A 19,901-nucleotide genomic window follows, 5' to 3' on the forward strand; every position below is an offset into this window, starting at 1 on the left:
TGTATTCATAAAGGTTTTCTACACGAGTACAATTCTGAGGAGCTACTGATCTCCAGGACAAATGTAAAAACTGTGCTCCTCTACGGATGCGAAACTTGGAGAGTCACTGCTGAGATCACCAAGCGCCTCCAAGTATTCATCAACCGCTGCCTCTGAAAGATCCTTCGCGTGTTTTGGCCCAACATCATAACAAATGAGGAGCCAATAGCCACACAAATTAAGAGCAGAAAATGGAGGTGGATTGGACAAAACGCTGTCGTAAAGCAAGCACTCTCCTGGAATCCCTAGGGACGGAGGAAGATGGGAAGGCCAAAATCAACCTGGAGGAGAACCATTGAAGAGGAGGCAAAGAAGGAAGGAATGACCTGGAGGGAGCTGAAAGTTCTGGCTCGTAATAGAACTTGTTGGCGCTGCTTTGTCGAGGCCCCATGCTCTGACTAAGAGTGACAGGATATCAATCAATCACAGTTCTGAGAACAATTTATATACAAACTTTATATTTCACACATTGGACACGCCCTACATAACTGCGGTGTCACCCTCTGAAGTTGATGCAGCTTCATTAAATAGTCTACGAAGCAAAGCAACCAGAAACAGAATCACTGTGCTACACAGCTACCGCACAAGTCCAACTAGTGTGGTTACGGCGTCAGTACAAGGCAACATAGCAGCCGCTGTCTGCACTTTATTGCACACAACATGAGGTCAGCTGTTGAGTGACCTGCGGCCTCGTGCCGGGTCGATATCCGCCCGCTGTGTGCACTGCCTCCAGATGTCACTTGCATCTCTTACAGACACGTTTCCAACAAAAATGAAACCAAATCATAACGTCTTTCTTCGCTGTTGTATGTCTATCACTGAATTCCATCTGAACTTCCGGATGTGTGAGTGGTTAGTCGGTCGGCTGACCAGCCAGCCACTCGGTTGGTTGAGTGGTCGGCGGGTGGTTATTTCGTTGCATTAGTAGGGTAGTGGACTTTTAGACTAGTTGTTCATTTGGCTGGATGGCTTGTAGGCTATCTGGGTGATTTTATATTGTGTCACTATGCTATTTAACGACGCTGCATCAATATATGGTCTTATTAATGTTGAATAAAACAAATATAGTAATTTATTTAGTATAATGAAATTGTTTTATCTCAAGTTTGGGTAATTTAGCAAGGAAAGCACATTGCCCTGGGAGACAGTTAGGGGTTTTACAATGAACAGCTAAATTGAATCATAAGCCTATAATACGATGTGCTACCCAAAAGTTCAGGAAATTTGCCCATAAAAAAATTGCGTATCATAACTGTCTTTTTTGAAATAGTCCCCTTGGGTATTAATACAGCAATCCCAGCGTTCTTTTCCATTATTCCATGTGTCTCTGGAAGTCTTCAGGTGTGAGTGTTTGAAGCACGTCCTGCGATTGCACGGACCCGTACGATATTCCTACGACCGCACAAACATCATGGATTGTTCGTCTACGATCTGCACTTCCGCGATGTTTTCCGGTGTTGTGCTTGTCGATGGTCGTCCTGAACGCTCATCGTCGTCGACAGACGTTCGTCCATCCTTAAAGCGCTTGTACCACAAAGAACTTTTACTATGACTCATAGAATTCTCACCAAATGCTTCCACAAGCATGCGGTGGGTTTCTGCAGCAGTTACTTTAAGCTTAAAGCAAAATTTGATGCAGATTCTTTGCTCCTTAAAATCTGCCATTTATGCAGGTTTAAAAAATAAACACAACGTTACAAAAACCCACGAAACTCAAGAACGCGGCCTCTCGCCTTCACGGCTGTTGGCACACTAATTCACAAAGGGTACTGTTCGCCCCATCTAGCGGCGGCAGGCCATTCCACAACCGGTTCGTGCGTGGAATTCAAATTCCCCGAACTTTTTGGTAGCACCTCGTACAAAGAGTTAATCTTCGACCTAAGTAAGGACAGTGCCGACTTTCAATTCAAGTTCCTTCCGGCTTGAAGTTACAAGGACTGAAGATCGCAGAGTGAAGAGGGAAAAAGTTTGTCGTGTATAAAATACAAGTATAGCGAGCCAGAACTTCGAGAATTTTCTAAATAATATTGAGAACAGCTGTCTTATGGACCTTTCTATATATCAATGTGTGCAGGGACTCTTTTTGTTTGTAATACATACGTCTATATCTGCTTGCTTCGACAGACGGCAACTTTGAAATTTGAGTGAAAATATTTACCTTCCATGTTTCAAAAAAGGTAACTTGTTTACGACCGCTGTTGAAACACCGGGAGAGTTCTGATTATAACGTTTTACATCTCTTGCATAGATATGTTTTATATTTCAATAAAATTATCATTGGATAAGAAATTCATCATTTAATGATCCCATATTTTTGCTTTCACATTTTATTTTCTCTAATTCCTTATTATATAAACACCATATTAACCTTTTCCCCAGAATAATAGTTTCATACACAAACAAGGTCGGAAAGTGTATTCTCATGTATTTATTACACCTTGCATTTGGAGAGATTAAATCCTCTTAGTTCAATGATTCCTACTTAGGCCACCAGATCTCAGCACTTCAAGATTTTCCTCATCCATCATTCAGTTATCACCGTGCGTAGACATGCCAAAGTATAATTTTGAGGTCGTGCAGAATAGCATTAATGGTATTAATTTTTAAGTTATGTACTTTAGGTTATATGGTTTTGTAATCTTATGAGTTGTTTTGTTGTGTCTCATTGTTTTGTGTCTTATTGTAGGACCACTGCCACCGGGTAAAAACCCATTTACAGTCAGTAATAAATAATAAATATAAAATTTCATCCAAATCCGTCCAGTGGTTCTTGAGTTGGACTGGACGGTCACTAATGTTCTCCCTAGGCACTTCTTTCAAAGAACGTATAATTAGAGTCGTCATTGATTTTGCCGCATTCGCCATTAAATTGTGCGTTCAGTTACATAAAGGAGTACAGGTATTCTGTCCTACCGTCGCAGTACAGCCCTAAAAGTGTTCTAGAACAATCTGTTCGATATTTAATTAGTATCATCTGAGCACATTCCGAGATGAAGTCTGTTGAGGCACGAAGCGTTCTAAGAATGCAAGCGTCAAATCAACAAAGAAGTGAGATTTTGATGGAATAATCACATAGCAACCCCACTTAATGGTACCTGCACCTTGTCGTGGTGGTGGGGCTTAAGTACCTCAGTGACCCCAAGAGCTACTGGTGGGGCCTCCTTAGCCAGATTGGTCGAGGGGGAGAGGTCAGACTAAGACGGGTACCCTGGTCCTCCAGGTTGGGGGTTGGTCGCAAGGCTAACAACCTTGCACCGTAAAAAGGAAGATGTTTCGAAACCTCAACCTCGGACAGACGGACCGAATGGAAGAGGAGAATTGAGGAGGCCATGGACCGAATACGGACCGGAGAGCCATGGAAGAAGAAGAATCACATAGGAAACACATTATGTCTGAACAAGTTATTATAAAAACAACAGCAATATAAATCATTCTAAAGGAAAAAAGATACCAAAATTAAGAAATCTCGCACTCCAGAGATAAAAACAATATACATATAACAACGATAATAGGACAAAACTGGGGTAGAGAAAAATTCTTTAAATTATAGTAGAATTTTGAAACTAAAAGGGACGCGGACTTGAAATTGTATTATATGGTACAGTCATTAAACGTTACACATAGTCGCTGCCACTCATGCGTACCCATCATCCCGGTTAGAGATATATATGTACATAATAATCCCTTTGAAGCCGAAGTTCACCTAAATATGTGGTGTCCAAAATCGTTGTAAACAAAGCCGATCCAATAGCAACTTTAGTGGCCTCTCATTGCTGTCAACTACGCCAAAAGCTAGCGGTGGTCATTTTGAACACCTACGTAAGATTCGCTAATTCATTAAGTGCCCAGTTCCTTTACTTCATTCACTGAATACGTGTTTAAATGTAAAAAAGTAAAGCCATCCCGCTACACGCCATGTAGGCGTTTGGGGGGAGTGGAAGTATAGCTCCTCTCTTCCTTGACCTCGGCACTAGATGGGGATGAGTGGTCAACATCACGCCCCGGCCGGCTTTACCCCCAGGAAAGGACCCCGGTACCCATTGTAGAGGAGGCTGGGTGGGCCCCAGAGCCGGTCTGGACGCAGAGGCTAGACGAAAAATCCTCTGCCCCCGACGGGGATCGAACCCCGGTCGAACAGCCCGTAGCTGGTCACTATACTGACTGAGCTATCCCGGCTCCAACGTGTTGCCCTGACATAAATACACTACGCAGGTGAAATATAGAGTTACTGATTAGTAATGCAGCTGGTATGTACCGTTACCATTGGGTTTTAAACCGTTAAATGTGACGATGGGTGCAATATTATACGTAATAATTCCTACGTGATGTTCTGGTTGACTCATCCCTGAAATAATCAGCACTCAGCAAACGACAATACAATTCAACGAAGACCACGTTTGAAGTAGCGTCCGTGTCTTCAATGAAGAGAGTGTCTCTCTGTCGCTGCTAGCGGACAACCGGACTCCATTACATTAAATTCCGGAGTGTTGTTTCAAATTAAAGAGCCTGTGTATTGATGCTCACCTAATACCAGCAGCTGGTAACAGCACGGAGTAGCTAACTGTCGGATGACATTTTGTTCCATCATACAATATATTTACGTATATATGAGTGCGATAAGCTCATACGGATTAAATTGCATTCAAAAATAGCTGATATTAACAAAATGTTAGTTGAAAGGTACAAATGCCAAACTCTGAGTTACCCAGAATTTATTTAAACTAAAATAAATTCCGACAATTCTCGTCACTAGAGAAATACTGTGTCCTTTTTAAAACAGACACACACAAGCCTGCTCCTTTCAATGTGTTAGCTCTGTAAACAAAAATTCCTTTTCTCTTAATAAATATAACTTCACAGAATATTGTAAATGTGAGATATTTATGTTTTCACAGTGGTGAGAATGATAATCTTTTTCGGGGTTTTTGCTGTAGTTCCGGAGAAACACACTGCCTCCATCTTCATGATTGAAGTGGCAATGCTGGAAAGTGCAGGGATTAAGTGAAATTTGGAAGATGGGAAGGCGAATCTGGAAGCCTAATTGAAATTTATATTCTGTTATTTAATATGTACATACTTTAATTTTTGTAAATCCTTCTACAAACCAAATTACTGAAGTGTTAAAATGTCTGTCATCTGGGTTATAGCACCGTTTAGTCTGGAAGAAGTTTACAAATTTTTCAGAGGTCCTTGCTACCTTCATCATCAGAGTGAACAGGAAGACAGACATCTTCGAACTCACCACCGTTGAAACTTCAAATTATATTCACTACTGACATTTTGTTAGGCACTTCCCACTGTCTGATGTATATTTAACACACAAGACGATTCAGGAGTTAACTATATCCCAGCCTGTCAATACTGTATAATGACAATGTATTTAAACAACTATAAAAATATATTTAAGTTTTCAAGAAAGATGCAAATTATATTTTGTTCTTTGTCACTATATTTGATGCCGTAATAGAACAAAAGCAGGACCACGGAGCAGTCGTAAGGCGTTCATACGAGGTCTTAATTGTTGATTTAACTTAGAAATTGGATCACTTTACTGCATTAATATAATATCATATGTTATTACGCACACCATTATCAGAACACGCCGATTTAACTCCAGAAGCACCAAGTTCATATACATAACAAGTAAGGAACAAAACTGCGTCTCCACTACAAAGATCAATTTGCTAAGTGAATGTAAATAATCCCTATTTATTATGAGGCATCGCATAAAACACATAAATAGTGTGAACAAAAAGGAACGTTAGTCAGTGTTAAACTACATGTTACCTCGGTTATGACTGTATCATGAAGTTGAAAGACTTTTCAGTTTGTATCATTGCGATACGTTAAAGACTAAACAATACACAGTTTATACCAAATTTTCATACTGATATATTTTATTTTTATTTAGTGTTCTATCTGACGACAGGTCCATATGAACAGGATCCTTCCATCCTTTTCTCGGACTGGGACCTGTTCATATACGTTCTTGGCAGATGATCCAGAAGTGGTTTGCCATTGCCTTCTTCTGTGTGCGAATGGAGTAATTGTTGGGATGCCACGGAGGAAAACTCCGTGTTGCCTAGACCACGGCCTTGCCCAACACAAGTTATAAATTCGGGCACCGCCGGGAATCGAACCCGAGACCCTAGGATTACAAGGCCAGCGTTCTAACCGCTAGACCACCGTGGCCATCACTTATATATGCCTAAATTATTTCTTATTAATTCAACTTCGATGCAGCTAATTGCTCAAGAAGGTTTTAGCAATCGACCGTGATCACAAAGACAGCAGGTCTAATAAATTATATTATTTAATTCAACTACGCAAACGGTGGCCCTAGAGGACAGTACTAAATTAAGTTTATAAGTTTAATTTAATTAAAATTCACTTGAAATACCTGATACGCTAGTAAGATGATTATTTTTCGAATTACTATGAAGAATAGAAAAGAGTATGGCAGGATGTAGTCGAAAACTATGGTAATATATTACAACAAACGTTTATAAAACTGTCACAACGAGCACATGAATAATATTAGACACAGTAAAATTAAATCGGGACATTTTTAACATAGTTTACATAGTAACGGATCACCAGTGTGATAAAATGAACATAATGCAAATCAACAGGAAGAGGGTTCTTGTTGGGTGTATTGGACACTGTCGTCCTCTCTCTAGGCGCTACACCCCTTGTACGGCCTTTGCCTCCATAACAATGCCCTCCCATTCTTTTCTATTCACCACCTTCCTTCTCCAACCTCTAACTCCCATTCTCTTGAGATCTTCTCTATACCAGGGGTCGGCAAACATTTTTTCTAAAGGGCCAAATAGTAAATATTTTAGGCTCTGCCGGCCAAGAGGCAAACTCGAGGATATTTATATAGGTAAGTCTACTTATGTAACAAGAAAAAAACAAGTTTTAACAAATTTATTGAACAAAATGTAACGTAATAATAATAAGTAGACTACAATTGTTTGAAATACAGCTCTACTATTGAGAAGAATGGAATTGCCTGTTATGAGATAACATTTCACCAAACTGAGGTTTAAATTCAGTACTACCTATTATCAAAATTTATTGTAAATGTTCATCCGTTAAGCTGACCTGTATTGAGATTTTACATATTTCGTGTTTGAAAATGTCTTTTCACACAGGTAGGCGCTGCCAAATACAGATATAAATCCCCGAGCATATGATCTTAATTGACCGTATTCATCGCTTGGAAGACATTTATACAATTCTGTTAGATTATTCTCCTGAAATTTGATTTTTATCATGTTATCACACTGCAGATTAATCACTTCCAATTGAAGGTTAGGTGGAAGCTTCTCAGTCAAATGGATTTTGAAATATGGAAATGTCTTCTGCACTTGCATCAAGATCCGAAAAACGCTGCTGGAACTGTAGTTTGAGTTCAGAAAATATATCCGCTGCAAATTTGTGCGGGAAGGACGATTTCACTTCTTTTAATTTTTGGCAGCATGGGAAATACACAAAGTAGTTTGAAATTTCAAATAATTTAAATATGTAAAATCCGTTCTTAGCTCGCGGGCCGTACAAAAAGAGGCGACGGGCCGGATTTGTCCCGCGGGCCGTAGTTTGCCGACCCATGTTCTATATCATCAAGCCATCTCTTGCGGGGTCCTCCAGCTCTTCTGCTGTTTCTTCTTCTTCTTCTTCTTCTTCTTCTTCGCCATTATAGTAAAACAAAGAGACTGGTTCATATTACACGAAACAAGGAATTGGACAAAAATTATTTTAATATCCCAGTTCAAGTTTTATTTTGCATTAATATTTTACGTTTTATTTCATTCTTCTTTAATTGTTATCTATATAATTTGGAGTGAACTGCAAATAAAATCTATTGCTATAAAAATAGCTTCCGATTAATATTTGTGAGAAAACTGATAGGTCTAATGATGGCACAATCCGGTCGAACATGTGTTCCAAAGACAAAGAAATATTACATGTGAATTTCATACGTGTTATGTTTTGGAAAACACCCCACTTGACTCTTATTAATCCAAAAGGGCTGAATTAAAACAAAGAAACTTATTTCCTTGGGAGGGAATCGAAACGAGCTTATCCGACGAAGTGTCGAAGTGCAATATCCAATGTTAAATTCATCAGGACGTGTTCCTTTCGTCCTGTGTGGCTTCCATTCCGCACTGCACAGACCCTCTCTGTAGGAACATGATACAAAAAAGATCGCGGAATGGTAAAATTGACAGCTCTGAAATGTACTCATACAACTGGACCCAGCTCAGCCATTCTGTCACCGCCGATGGCATTCAGCTTTAATAGCGCACGGTGACTTCTTCGGGTCCCCCTGACCCAATCCTGTTGTTGGTTCTAGATTCCAAAATAGGGGAAACTTCAATATACGGAAAAAATACGACAAATTTTTTATTCTCAGTTTCAGTTGTAACAAACATGCTGCCTTTTGACAACTTCTTGATATTTCTCTCTTCAGGTTTTCCTTACATGAAAAACTAAAAATGAACCCACAGTGATGAGACGCGCCAGTCTGGACTTTTTATCGCCAAATATATCCAACAAATGTAGATGTCATTTTATGCTTGAAGTCTAGATTTAAATTTAGAGAACGAATTTTTTCTATGAAATATAATTATTTTACACAAATACAAACTAACTTACATCATTTCTGAAGAAGTAAAACACAAAAGGTATCGAGCATGATACCAAAAACAGAATCATTAATATCTGTAAGATTAATTTTAAAAACTTCTAATGTACAGGTTACGTAAAAAAACAGAAGAAAAATAATTCGTTCTTCGGGGCAATATACGAGGGTCGCTCATTAAGTAATGCCCCACATTTTTTTCCTCAGAACATATTTATTCAAGATGGCTCAAATTTAGTGACAATATAAATCAATGTTTCCTTTACACATACTATTTTTCCACATAGTCCCCATCAACTTGTACGGTTTTACGCCAGCGTGGAACAAGTGCATGCATGCCTTGCCGGTACCAGCTCTTGTCCTGTGCACGTAGCCATGTCCTCACTGCTTGAATCACGCTCTCGTCATCTTCAAATCTTGTTCCGCGGATAGCATCTTTAAGTGGCCCAAAGAGATGGAAGTCGGAGGGTGCCAGATCTGGACTGTAGGGTGGATGGGGTAGCACCGTCCAACCCAATTTGGTGATTTCTTCCCGGGTTCTCAGACTTGTGTGAGGGCGTGCATTGTCGTGCAGGAGCAAAATTTCTGCTGGATGCTTGTGAGGCCGAACTCGTCGAAAACGCTTCTTGAGGGTTTTCAGGGTCCTGATGTACGCGTCTGAATTGATGGTCGCACCTCTTGGCATCACATCCACAAGAATGACCCCATCACTGTCCCAAAAGACAGTCATCATGACTTTTCCGGCGGAGGGAGTTGTCTTGAATTTCTTCTTTCTCGGTGATTGAGGATGATGCCACTCCATTGACTGCCTTTTTGTCTCTGGCTCAAAGTGGTGTATCCAGGTTTCGTCACCTGTAATGATCCGGGACAGAAAGACCTCTCCCTCAGCATCAAAACGCTCCAACAATTCAGAAGAAATCGTTTTCCTTTGAATCCTGTGGTCTGCTGTGAGACTTCGTGGAACCCATCTTGCGCACACCTTCGAATATGCGAGAGCCCGGATAATTGCAATCACACTTCCATTGCTGACTGAAAGCTGTTGGGCCAATTGTCGAGTTGTGATGCGCCGATCCTCACGAATAATGGCATCCGCGCGGTTCAACATGTCTGGAGTGGTGGCTGTGGCAGGACGCCCAGAGCGCGGCAGATCACGGAGCTCGGTTTCTTCACTTCCTGAAGCTTTAACTCTCTTAGCCCAGCGACCAACGGTGCTCCTATCGACTGCACAGCTTCCATACACAGCACACAAACGTTTATGAATGTTCACCACCGTTTCTTTTTCAGCAACAAGGAATTCAATTACAGCTCGTTGCTTGTAACGAGAGTCGTTCACAGACGCCATTTTAACAGTTCACTACAGCTCCGCTATCGGTTGGAATCATTTGAAACTCCGTACACGAACGCGGGAAACATCAAATCTCAAGCATGTAAAAGTACACTTTTCTATCTTCATTATTGGCTGAGAAAAAAAATGTGGGGCATTACTTAATGAGCGACCCTCGTAACAAGCATACTGTTAATTAATTCTGCAGTAACATCAGGCCAAGAACAAAAACAGAATTTCAAAATCTAATTTGGAAAATATGTGTACCCAAATCTCATTTTATGCCTCTCAACCGTCTATCTGGGGTCCGCAGTGGCCGCGCGGTCTGAGGCTTGGTCTCTGGGACCGTGGGTTCGAATCCCACTCAAGCCATGGATGTTTGTCCGCGTTTTCCTGTATGCTGTGCTCTCCTATGTATAGAGGCCTTGCGACGGGCCGATCCCTCGTCCAAGGAATTGTACCGAATGTCTAATAGGTCAAAGCCAACGAAAAGTTTGGACCCGCAGTGCTTAGGCACTTGAAGAACGGGTCGTTCCCAGTATCCGTCTTTCTGACAATACTTCTCGTAATTCACCCTTCCATACCCACATTCCAAGCGTATTAATAATTTTAACAGTTTACGAGGTGCGATCGGAAAGTTTCAAGACTGCGCCTATAAAAACCCGTACACTTATGTCAGGTATTAAATTCATCCATCACCCTCGAAGTAGTTCCCCTGAGAGTGAACACAACGATCCCAGCGCCGCTGCCAAGCCTGGAAGCATCCCTGGAAATCTTTCTTTGTCAGCCTGTCAAGCACCATCTGACACCTTCAGTTATGGCAACATGTAATCAGGCTCAGAATATACGTAGGTAATGAAGTTCAAAAGTACAGGCGAGAACCTAACGAAACCACAGATCAACATTCTCGGTCGTCTATTAATGACAGTACAAAAATCTGAGTGTGTCCGTTCCATCCCTAGATAACAAAATATGTATAAAGAAATTTACTTTCGTAAGGGCAGGCCTATGGGCCTATGAAATGTATCATTACTAATTCACGATGCATATGACGAAATAGAATCCATTTTGGTGGATAACGAATAGAGGAAGAAATTTGATAAAAGTGGAATCAGTATTAATAAAGCAAATGAAAAAGTGGCTACTTTATTAACATTTGTTCCTAGTCACTTGTGATTTTTTTTAATATTATCACTAAACTTCCTGTTGACGATGTATGTAGCTGTGATGTAAGGTGTTCAATTATGTCTGTGCATCTGAACTTATTTAAAGTGGTTACTTTAAATTGGTAACTCGCACAAATTTGTCGATGTTAGTTTTAAGACCGTGTGGACTTGTAGATAGACACCAACGTTTCGGTGAAACATATTGTCCCCATTTTCAGGGCTGAAATAATTGTGCCGGGAAGTGGATCGGCTAGGTCCGGAAAACCTACATTGACAGACAACTTCACCGCCGTGAGACTTTCAAATTTTGCACAAACCACTTTGAATTATTTCATATGCATGTGTCTCAATAAAATATCAGACGCATTTAATGATGACGGCAAATGCTTAAAATCTTATCAATAGCCATAATCCGAACTTAAACCAAATTCAGCAGTGTATAAAGGATGTGCACAACAAATGGTGTATAGCAATATGGCTCTCGCAAATGTGTTGCTATAAAAATACTTACTAGGCTTTATACAAAACACAATATAGTCTAGTGCATGGGATTAAGAGTGTCAGTGTTAACACGTGAGCCTATAATCGATTATAATCTAGCAGTTGATGTGAACATGACATGTGACTTACTCCACAAAGCGCGAAGGCTCAACCCCGATCACATTTTTAAAAATACTTCCAATTTACTTCTGTGTAAAAGTGATGTATATTAATGGAACATGATAGATGCCGGTTGCTGTCGTACGATAACACTTATAATCCCCTATTTGAAGCTACTGCGTCTGTTTTAAACAACTGCTATTACTAGAAGGGAATATGGCAAGCTTTGCGCTGATCATTGCAATATGCTGGACTCTTTGATAAGTCACAGTATGGAAAAGCAAGGAAACGTGATATATTTTGTTTGCTTAGTAACGTGGTCCTTCGCCCTAAGGGAGGAATATAGATTGAATGTTTTGAGAAGAAAAGCCCTGTGGAGTATATTTGGTCGCAACATGAGGGTGAAAAACTACATGTCATGATTTCTTCTCTTCACCAGATGTTGCTAGGGTGGCCAGATCAGAACCGAACTTGGGGAAGATGAATACAAATTTTTAATCTGAATACCTGAATCAAAAGATTAGATCGGAGAAACATGTTTGATGGAAAAATATTAAAACATATCTAAAAATGTCATGTGGGTTCGAAGATTAAATTAAACTGACTCGGGATTGAGTCCAATGGCGATTTCTTGTAAACACGGCAATTGAGTCCAATAACAGGCTTAATTTAATCAGGTGAGAGAATATCAGCTTTCAAGAAGGAATCGTCTTTATCCGGTCAGTTATTTAGCGACGCCAAGATATTAAAAATGTTACTGTCATTAACTTCTAACGTTTTGTCCTTGAAAGCCCTGATTTTCTTGGGGGACTCTTGGGAGATTTTACTCCATAGCTGGGACCGTAGACATATTTAAGCAAAATATTGAGTCAGTTACATGAAATTGGTAAATGTTTCCACATTCAAAAGTATTTATAACAAGAGCAAAGTATAGTTTTACATTTCGTAAAAGGCAAATCAATTGTGTTAAGGAGGGTTTAATTGGTAACATAACGAACTAAATTAACCAGACACTAACTGAGAATAGCCACTGTTCATTGTTTAATAAATTCAGGCAAAGGCTTTCGATATAAACCATCCAATCAAAGAAGCCTGACATTTGTGTAAAAACAAATTGAAGACAAACTAGTAAGTTAAAACCTGAAACACATTCGGGATCTTAGATACATTAAATAAAACTCCTGAACATTGTTATGTCGTCATTAGTAATTGAGGACAATTATCCAAACTTTCAAACGGTCGATATAAACAATTACGGTGTTCAGCGTATCGATATCGACGAAATTACCAAGATACAAACAAGTATCTCATTATCAAAATTACTATACATTTACGGATAAATTTAAGAACTCTAAAATGCTACGTCGAACCGTTATTCCCAGAAGTGAATTTAACTTCCTTCACAGAATATACAAACTATAGACAAAACTTATTTGCGACAAAAATGTTTAAATTACAATGGGGCTCAACGCTTGTCACCGGCTGCGTAGTCTTTACCGCACGCAAACGGACACGTTTTAACGAAGTTGCAGCGAAGCAAGGGGAATCCATGTGACATAAAGCTTCTTTATCGTCATAAATTTCATATACATGAAAATATTTGTAGTCGAAGCTGCTGCCTAGACGATAGTTTTTTAGCAGAGGGTAAAAGCTTCACGTAAATAAACAATGTTGTTTCATGACAAATATAACTAGATCCAATTTCTAATCTGTTATCGCCGCCAACTTTAAATAAATTCTGTTGGACCTACTGTCATATTTTGCTTACAAAGAACAGTGAATTATTTCTTAAAATCCCAGCGGTAACCATATATACGACCTGCTTTAATAATCACCAACTTAGCTTTTTGCCTCAATATTTATTGGTCTCATATAATTCCCACAATGAACAGCTATTATTTCCTTAAACAGGTTTGATCAAAATGGTCTCTGTAACGGAGAGAATTTTCCTTTTGATAAAGGTTGAAATTTTATATAAAGTTTACCTTAGCGTCGATTTCAAAGGATTAAGAAATATAACCCTCATGATTCTTAGTTGGTATAAACTTTCTCTAATGTAAATTAAAGTATTAGGATAGAAGAGAAAGCTTAGAAGAAACACACAAATATTCTTATATTTTCTTTCTTAGTAAGTACATTAACTTAAACTAAGATCTTTTTCCTATACTAACAATATTCTTTTTTGACGTAAATACGTCTATAAGGAAGGGTCATTCGGCAAAAATGTGTTACGAAAAAGGGAAAGGAAAAAGGGAAAGGAAAAAGTGTAACTTCATTGTTATGTTACCTAGGAAACCTCATCTGTTTACTCAGCATTGTTGTTACCTAGGAAACGTAATATGTTTACTCGGCATTATTGGTACATAGAAAATGTCATCTGTTTACTCGGCATTGTTGTTACCTGTAAAACATTACCTTACCTTAACTTACATTACCTTACATTACATTACATTCATCTACCACAGACCCATCTTAAGCGTAACTAATTCAAGTTAAATAAGCAAAGTCTTAATCAAACTTTACTCAATTGTAAAGAATGTATAAAGGAAATATTTAGAATAAAGCCAATATATAAACTTCCTTTCCGTATAGACGTATTTACGTCAAATTCTCCGGAACCATGGTTCCACTGACAACTTTTTTGCTGGTTGACTACACTGACAATCTCCCATAACCTCACTTTAAGTGTGAGTTTTAGCGTTTGAGCACATGCTGTTTTAATGACATTAATGGCCTTATGAAAGAAATAGGAGTCATTTATGATCCAAAAGAATGGCGACTATTTATAGATTCGTCAAAGTTCAGCTTGGAGGCCGTGCTGTTACACAGTGGGAATGAAAAAGTTTCAGTTCCAGTAGCACATTCTGTAGGCCTAAAAGAATTCTGTGAAAATATTGCAAGAATCATCAAAAGTGTGAAGTACAAGGAACACAAGTGGCAGCTATGCGGTGATTTTAAAGTCATAGAGTTGTTACTCGGTCTCCAAGGGGGATTCACTAACTACTGCTGTTTCCTCTGAATGAGGGGCAATAGAGCAACAGAGAGGCATTTTGAAACGAAAGACTGGACGGTAAGAAATGAATTAATTCCGGGAAAAAGTAATATCAAGTTCAAGCCTTTGGCTGACCCACAAAATGTTCTCTTACCACCACTTCATATTAAACTAGGACTTATCAAAAATATTGTTAAAGGAATGGACAAGGAAGGAGAAGGATTCAAATATCTGAGGGGAATTTTTTCCGAATCTTAGTGATGCCAAGTTGAAAGAAGGAATTTTTGTCGGGCCTCAGATCAGAAAACTGTTGGGAAATTTTAAAACCAGACTTTCTGTTAGAGAACTCGCAGCTTGGAAATCTTTTGTATCTGTGGCGAAAGGTTTCCTTGGAAAGCGAAAGGAAGAAAACTACCAGCAGCTTTGTAAATAAACCCATAAAAATGACATAGTAGTAAGCTAAACGTTGTACTGTATACGGAAACGAGGAAAAGTAAAAGTTATCGTATGAAAAACATTTTACGTGTTAGGTGCTATTGATGGTCATATTTGAAATCAGCGCCCCAAAATTAGTAGTGAACACTGAAAATTGTCCATGATACCGGAAAAAAGTGAAAAATTGTTGTCCTGTGATAATTAATATGCAGACCTGGTGACTTTTCAATTTGAAATCAACCTCATTATGTCTAACCAATTTACCTCGGCCCAATTAGAATCAAACAGACTGCAGGTATCTGCCTACTGATAAGCTCAATTTTTTCCACTTGGCTGTGTTTTAATTAAAAACTTTCCTTTTTGGGGTGACACGAATTATTGATTGCAGTATTCGAAAATGTATATAGATAATTTTATACCGACGATACCAGCGACGTAAAAAAAAAAGATTTGATCTCATGTTACAGGTTAACACTTTCAAAGCATAGCAAATTGATATTACACTACTCAGTACTCAGAAATCGTGGGCCTTGTGCCGCTTGGTCACTGGGACCGTGGGTTCGAATCCCACTCAAGCCATGAATGTTTGTCCGCGTTTTTCTGTGTTGTGCTGTCCTGTGTACAGGCAGAGGCCTTGCGACGGGCCGATCCCTCGTCCAAGGAGTCCTACCGAATGTCTATAGATCAAAGCCAATTAAGAGTTGGGACCTGCAGTGCTCAGGCACTCGAAAAACGTGTCGTTCCCAGTATCCAGTACTCAAAATAAGGCCGTCAAAATTATGATAATTACTGTTTGTCTATCCTAACGTTTTGTCTGAAACGCTAATAAAATATTTATTGGTTAAAAATTAATTGATCTAGATGAGATGAGGATTTAAATGAGGTTATTATAATAATGTAGTTCTTCTGGGTTCTGGCGCCGTTTAGACTAGTCAGTAGACGCAAATATCGAGACTTTAAATGCCACACGAAAACGAGCCTTTACTGTAAAATGCGTTACGTGTGTTTCAAATGTTATTTTCGTTCTTCACCGCTAATACAATTGTTTATCAGAAACTCGCGGGACCAGAATAAATTCAGAGGACCTTGACTTTGTACTAAAACCGATCAATAAGTATAGCCTACAAAACATATTAAAATGTCTTTAATGAGTTATTTTTAAAGAAAAATTGTTCATAAAAATTACTTCAGTTATCTTACTTTAATTTCAAACCTTACAAAGCATGCATTTAATGTATTTTAAGTACTGTAAATTAACAGGTATATCACAAATTACAAATTACTTCTGGGGTAGCTTAATGGACTCCTATCCATAAAGTGGCTGAGTAGAATCGAATCTCTTATTGTTTCATGAGTACAACAAATATTATACACAGAGTTATTACACCAAACTTGTGTACCTTATCACTGTATGACCCAATATTAAGTGAAGTCAGGGTAGATATCACCTCAAAAGTTCGCTCGTCTGCCATGTTGAAATTATAAATTATACGAAATTAGTAAGTACTGGTTTACTGTATGCTTCAATGGAATAATGCTCATGCTAAATTTCGCCCAAATCCATCCAGCGATTCTCGAGTTGAATCATGCACAAAGCTGGATGGACAGACACACATAATCATTTCTACATGCATTAATTTCTTGCACATCGTGCTTAGAACGCACTGTTTCTTTCCGGTTAACTAACGCCTTAGCTGTAGAACCCTATTACATGACGCAAGGAGGACTAATGATAAACCACAAAGGAAGTTTGAAGGAAGAACAGACATTAAATTGTTAAATACGAAGAAAAACTTAAGACGTACAAGTACCATCATTTAAATCAAATTCTGAAACTATGCCAAAAAGTGTAATTTTACCATAAATCTCAGAGAAAATTATGTTCCAATAAGACTCTAAAACTTTTGCATGCTGTTACTAGTTACTCGATCATACAATTCGCCAATGATCTGACACCTCAGAAACTTCTGATTTACTGACTGACTTACTTTTAACTGCGACAAAGTATCCCATTTTTAAAAAATTATTAATCCTATAGCACCGAGAAAGAATTAACTATCTGAAATACTACTTACAAGAAAACCTATAAATTATTAAGGTACGGCGTAGAAATTTATTACCTGGAATTATTCATAAATAAAAATATTTATGATAAGGGAAACTGACATTCTTATACTAGCCTTTCAATAAAATATTTCCAAATGTTAATCACTATCTTCATTATAAATTGCAGTCATCGCAAGAATTTTAATGTTCATTTAGAAAAGAATAATAAACTACTTCATTAATTTGATTGATTATTAATCGTTAATTATCCTATTAATCATAAATTCAGTCTGCTCTGTATACTAATAATGTAATTATAATACTTTCTCACTTATTTAATGATGTTATGTCAACTACAAATGGGCACAGTATAAGGTGTCCAGACCAATATTTGAACCCTGAACCTCCAGAATACAAAGCGTCGGTTATAACTAAATCGTCGTGTATTTTAAGTGCTTCTCAGACAATAAACGATGTCGAACGTATTATACTCGAATGAACAAACCATCGCTATAATCAAATAGAGACTTACGAATAATAGTCACCTGTCAGCATCCGGAATCTAAACAAAATCAAATCCGAAAATTCCGTATTTATTTTGTTCAGTTATAAAATAGTTATTCTTCCATCTATTTTCGGAAATGTTGTACATCAGAATAATTTTGTTTGTTGTTATGTGTCGTTAAATCTGACGTTTTACTTTACACATCAAACCCAAACGACGGCTACTACGAAGTTTGTCTTCTTGAACGTGGTGATGTGTCGTGAAGTCTAGCGGAAACTGAAAGACTTTTAAAATGTGCTTACTGCCTACATTACCCTGAAGATGGAGACAGTAATGCAACGGTCCAAATCACATCTTCTTCTGAGGTAATTTAATTATACTATTTATTTTCTTATTATTTTATTAATCTGATTTGTTTTACTTTCCTTTTCAAAATTTTAACTTTTTCATGGCAACTACATAAGTGTTTAAGACACAGACGTGCGAGGACCTTCAGTTCCCTGAAGTCTTGGTTTTTACACTAATGGGTAATAAGTTGTCGTGAATTGGTTATAGTCGCATGTGTCACTGACATTTATGGCTTAAATATGTGGAAAGTCAGTTTGGACTTCATGGTTCATTGTCACTCAGCAGACGATTGTTACCGGGCAATGCTTTGTAAGGTGTGAGTGAAGAAATATGAAAGATCCAATTAGACGCAAGAGCTGTATGCAAGTGAAGACGTCACTGGTTTGTATGTTTCGAATCAGGGACATGACGCTTCCAGCAGAGCGTCGGTTTGGCATTCTACAACAAACTTTGAACATGCTCATACGTAAACATTCAAGTCCAGTACAATTCTGGAATCATTTTTTTGCGGCTAGAGTCAAGTAATATCAATTGTTCTCAAGTAAATAAATAGTGTAAAATATTCAGCAATAGCGGCAACTTCTAGTTGTCGGTAGTTAAATGCCGTTAACACCCCTGAGAGATTCGAGTGTCTACCGAGGAGCCAAGCTCCTATCACTGAGCGGCTATAGTAATCATCTCTGAAAATTCTATCATACAACATAGGACAACGTAATTTGTCCTTAATAATTATATGCTCATAATGTTTGAACAAAAGAATGAAAACTTAATAATTTAGTTTATTTAACAAGAGATACATTATAAGGAAGTTAAATCTAGAAGGCTACGATGGTCTGGAAATTTTTCTACTACGGTGGACGGACAGATGTACATACAGACTTTTGGTGAGGAGATCCGTTGAATGAAGTCCAACTTTAAGATGGGGACGGAAACGAAAACACAGAATAATTACTCATTTCAGGAAGATAAAAAGTGGATGGAACTGGTTCATGGTCATATCCCAAGACCGATTTTTACATTCGTGACGCTTAAACTACGCACTGTAGCTTACACACATTTCTTTGTTCTGTTATGTGGCTGTTGGTTCAACATATCTACAAGCTCACAGTCACTACACTAAATTCCTCGGAAGGGATTAATACGATTCTTTCGTGTAACATCTTGTTGCCATGATCCATAGCGTCATTTGTTTCACTGAGAGTAGACGAAATAAGAACGCACTTTGCCTTGTGCTTTAATAAAGCAGCTCCGACTGAAGTTAATTTACGTAAATTGAAGAAAAGAAATGCCTAGCCGGTTCTGTGTTAGATGCGAAACGAAGTGGAAGACCACAGAAATATGCAAATGCGAATGTCAGTCTTATTTGGAGCAGTCAGTTCATGGAACGACCTGAAAATCCTTTAGGAAAAGGTCTGCAAATTCCAAGATTCCAAGATCCGCCATGCGAAATTTGTTGATGAAGGAACATTACCATAACTATCTCGCAAATTTTATCATGGCATAGGCATGTGGCGGGAAACGTTAAAAGGGGAAAATTCAATCTGTGGCCTTGAAGCACCCAAGTTGGCAATAACGGCAATTGTAATTCTATAACATTTGTAATGATAAAATTGCCATTTTCGTGCATGATTTAAATATTTCCATACTGAACCTCTACTCTTTTGTTATGCCTTCTATATCATCCGATCGCGGCTTCTGGCCACCTCTGTGCAATAGTCCAACCACATGATACAGTGGCAACCAAAAGACAGAGTGCACTTTCGTCACCACAATGAAAGGTGGAACGCGGGGCGTGGTGC

The 19,901-nt window shown here is 38.5% G+C and overlaps 1 protein-coding gene across 2 annotated transcripts in view; it reads right to left on the reverse strand.

The window, feature by feature from the left end:
• LOC110828741 (uncharacterized) overlaps positions 1 to 19,901 on the reverse strand; it is a 183,970-nt gene that overhangs the window by 72,794 nt on the left and 91,275 nt on the right. The gene's annotated exons all lie outside the window — the stretch shown is intronic.

Source organism: Zootermopsis nevadensis, unplaced genomic scaffold, assembly GCF_977971745.1.
Source record: "Zootermopsis nevadensis isolate Lab colony 2312 unplaced genomic scaffold, Znev_1.0 Znev_ptg000029l, whole genome shotgun sequence".
Classification (NCBI taxonomy): domain Eukaryota; kingdom Metazoa; phylum Arthropoda; class Insecta; order Blattodea; family Termopsidae; genus Zootermopsis; species Zootermopsis nevadensis.